Below are 4,601 nucleotides of genomic sequence, written 5' to 3' on the forward strand. Positions count from 1 at the left end.
GGATAGGGATGAACGAGTTTAAGAGTTTTTAAGAGTTTAAGAGTTTAAGAGTTTTAGCCAAATGCTTTATAATATAGTATAGATATATATATATATATATATAGAGAGAGAGAGAGAGAGAGAGAGAGAGAGAGAGAGAAATTAAGAGATTTTCAAATACAAACTCTCAATTTAGTTAAATCATATAAATAAGTCAAACTAGATATTTATGAAAATGGTTAGAATTTATTTATTATGATCTGGGATGTCTATGTGAGATGGTCAGGGTTCAGTCATTATGATTGACGTTTTATATTGAGAAATAATTGAGATATTTATGAAACAAGATATTCATTAGATTAGATGAATGATTAAAATTAGACTGTATAATTTGTATTTGAAATTTTGTCTCTCTCTCTCTCTTTATATTTATATATATATATATATATATATATATATATATATACACACACACCATATAAATCAAATATTGGCCATTTATTTTGTGTATTTTAAAATTCAAGTGAAGTTATTAAATCAGTTAAAAAGATGCAGTTGAAGAGAAAATTTAGGAACCAATTTAATTCATACCGATAGTTGAGATTGATTTATATAATACTAGTTGTGTACCTGCGCAATGCGGTAGGAGCCATGAATTTTAACTATTTTGAAGTTTCATTGGTTTTATTAGAGAAGATTTAACGATGATATAAGTTACAGTTGGTCTTTACATATTAATACAATTTGAATAAATAAGATTTATGGTTCTAATTACAGTCTATCGATGTAAAAATTGTTTGACAGTTTAAAACCCAATATATTTAAAATCCAACATATTTAAACGACTCAACAAATGTATTCGATTTACATCAAGAGCAAATAATCTAGAGATCGAGAGCGAGACGGAAAGTTCTAGAACAATTGAATGAGAAAACTTTTAATAACTCATGGTGAATAACAATTTGAATATCACCTTGAAGGATGAGGATAAGACATAGAGGTATAAGAGGATGATGACATGAGTGAAATGTGTCAAAAGTATCTTGGAAACATGAAAAAGATAAGTAATAATGTGCATTGATAACTTGTACTATATATTATTTTAATTGTAGATTAAGAGATTTTAAGACTGMATGTATAAAGTAGTAATACTTAATGCATTATGAATTGTTTTTAAGACTTTTAAGATTTTGTGCATTAAAAATTGTTTTTAAAACTTTCGATAAATTTGGTTTATAAGGTAGTATAGATGAAACCAGCTCCCTATGCATGGTGTATAAACATCTACAATAAAAGTTATAAATTATTGTAAAATGAAATTGTGAACAAGAAGCGTTTGTAGTCCAACGGTTAGGATAATTGCCTTCCAAGCAATAGACCCGGGTTCGACTCCCGGCAAACGCATTTTATTTTTGTTTTTCCATTAAAAATATTAAATTTTCTGTTCTCATTTTGATAATTACAAACCACTTAAGATATAGTTGTATAAGTTTATTGAAAATATATGAAAAATACAAACAAATATCATATTTATGATAATTGATTACTGAATTTTTATTAAATGATTAACAATTATTTATAACTGATTATTCAATAATATTATCTTACGCTTAAAATGGAGGATAATTAATGTGTAACAATTCAACTGATGTATTGTACAAGTCATTTTAAGTTAAAGTAGGTGGTGACCTAACTATTCTGGTTTCATTTTATGCGTAAGTGGAAAGTGTTGTATTTTCTTAGATATTCAAATGTATATAAGTAAATCAAAATATGAAATATATCAGTATTAAACAACTAAAATACATCACACATCATATACATGATGTTTGTAAATAGGCGAAAAATCGTGTGAGAAAGAGAGTTGAGATAAGAAGTGTAAGAAAGGATCTGAACCCTTGATCACATTTAATTTCAAACTCAACTATGAATCGCGCTTGATATGAGGATTGATCTAGTGCATCTTATCATACTGTGCATCTAATGGTGGAAATCTCTTCTTACGTTTTTTTTTATCTTAACTCTCTTTCTCACGAGAACTCAACAATTTGTTAATAACTATGATATATAGTACTTTTTCCGTTATAAAGATTGAATAGAAATCTAAGGTTTTTGATTAAAAACGAGCTTACTAAAAAAAATTGATTACACATGAAAGAATAAAATTTTCGAACATTATATATCAGTCAACTTACGTGTAAAAGAACAATCGGGTGTTGAGTAAAACCAGTTAAGTCCAAAAAAACTGATAATCGAACCAAGGTTGATTTTGCGTAGTTCGCTATCGTTTCTAGATGTGTTAAAACTAATTACTGGTTGGCTTTGAATCAATATGTTTGTTAAAGATTGATTATCGATTCAATTCAAAACCAGAACTTAACCAAAATGGGTTTGTTTATTTATTTTTCAAACTTGAACCGACACTATTTCAATTTCATATTTTCTTTAAACAAATTGAAGTTTGTATTCAATTCAAATTCCGATTAGTGTGCATTTGGTACACTAAACATGACATAATAAAACAGAACAAATGTCGTTGTTCTACTTTGACATGACTTTTATGTAGAACAAATAAGAACACAGTGAGACAAAATGGAACATGCACGTTCCACCCTACCTCATGGAACATAGTGGAAGAAGTTTATATTTTACCAATATATCTTCAAAATAAAATTTAATTCTTTTTTAAAATATCAAATATATCTCTATTTTTTACATTTTATCAAATTGTTAAATATTATTTGTTGCATTTTATCTTCTTTAACTTTTCACTTTATCGTTCTCAAAATTTTATTTTTGTACGGTTTTTTATAGTTTGGTTAATTTAAATAATTTATTAAATATATTAATAATTTGAAAAATATATAAAATAAAAATTGTAGATTAATAAACTTCATATTTTGTTGTCATTTTAATTCTTTGACAAAAACTTTATGATTATATATTTTGCTATAAATAATATTTATTTTATTATAAAGTAATAAATGATGTAAATTGATTCGAATATATAAAATATATAAAAAACTCATTAGGAGTAAATTGGTCATGTTACAAGTCATGCCCTAAAAATCTCATATCACCAAACGTTAAACAACTGTCATGTTGTAACACTCACAATTTTGAGTGACTTTTACTTATGTTTATAGTGATCGTTTAACATTAAGATGGAAATTAAATAAGGTTTAATGTATAAATCATATTGGAACTATTGAGGATTGAATCGAGAGCGAAAACGAGAGAAAACATGCAAAAAAGGGAATCCGTGACCTGGCGCGTGACCTTGGGTCGCGGCTCAGGCTGCGTATCTCACTATTGGAGAGGTTGGTGATACGTGCGACTTTAGGTCGTGGGCAAGGTCGCGAGGTGCGGTCTGAGGGTTTTTAAACTTCGATTTTTTTGGGTTATTCTCACTCTTTCTGCTCTCACTCTCTGATCTTCTATTCCCTCTCTAGATATGAGATTTTTAGGGATCTTTAGGTCCGATTCTGAAGGTCTTTCGAAACATTCCTTGAGGATTTAAGAGCCATCAAGTTGAGGGTAAGACTTCTCATCTCCAACCAAAAGGCTAGGGTTTTTAAATGTTCTTCATCCCCTCTTCTTTTCCTCACTTGTCGTAGCACCCAGAATTTTAATAACTGGAATTTCAATGCCTACTCTATCTTTTACCTTCAAAATAGTTGTTTTATGGTAGCTCGTAAGTTGGTTTATTTTGGTCATGTTGGGCAAAGAGGGACTCAAATAGGTGAAAAATGGAGAAAACTTTCGGTACAAGTGGAGCTATAGTGCCCCCGCAACAGTGCCAAAGGGCACTATAGCGCGGCACGATCAACAAGGTCTCTAGGAGGTAGGATGCTCTTGGTTCACTTTGGGTGATAGTGCCCCTCTAGAAATATTGAATAAGAGATATGGCATACAGGAAGCTTAATTGGTAGAACATAGCATTGCCAAAGGCTGAGGTTCGCATGTCAAGATCACCGGGGAGGGCTCCTGCACATTAAACACCGATTTTGCTATTTGATTTAGATCATCTACTTCACCCAAATCGATTCCTTCAAGTGTATTTAAGAGATTGGAGCTAAGAAGTGTTCTTACTTATAAATCAAGGTTATTCTTAGACTTATGAACACATGGAGATGATAAATACAAGTAATGTTGTATTTGAGTCACAACTAAGTTATTGGGAGTTATGAGGATCTTTGAAAGATGAAAACTATATGTATGATTATAGTTGGTCACTTCAAAGTAGTGATTTGTGTTAGACTGTAATACAATATATACATAGACATATGAGTTATTTTTTATTTAAAGTGGGATAGTGTTTTCGTTTGTAACTTGAATAGACATTAAGTTATCAGAGACTTAGAACTATAAATCACAGGTTGGTTTAACTCTAGCCATGACCGCCTAATGTAACTTCTAGTGAATGAGTGTAACTAGAATCATCAGGGCCTTGATCTATAAATCACAGGTTGGTTGAAATTATTGGCCATTGATCTTTAGTACGAGCTCTATAACATGGAATTGTGGTATATTTTGTGTTCCACCACTGCCCATGGAAAATCGGGTCTTTCTTGTCAACGTAAGATGTATTTTGGAACTTATGGTCTATAATTGGGCTATAT

At 30.1% G+C, this 4,601-nt stretch overlaps 1 non-coding gene across 1 annotated transcript; it reads left to right on the forward strand.

The window, feature by feature from the left end:
- The first annotated feature begins 1,311 nt into the window (after nucleotides 1-1,311).
- Nucleotides 1,312-1,383, forward strand: TRNAG-UCC. The gene has a single exon. It is a non-coding gene; the product is annotated as a tRNA-Gly (tRNA).
- Nucleotides 1,384-4,601: the final 3,218 nt, after the last annotated feature.

This window comes from Cynara cardunculus, assembly GCF_001531365.2.
Source record: "Cynara cardunculus var. scolymus isolate 2C chromosome LG 5, CcrdV1, whole genome shotgun sequence".
In the NCBI taxonomy this organism is placed as follows: domain Eukaryota; kingdom Viridiplantae; phylum Streptophyta; class Magnoliopsida; order Asterales; family Asteraceae; genus Cynara; species Cynara cardunculus.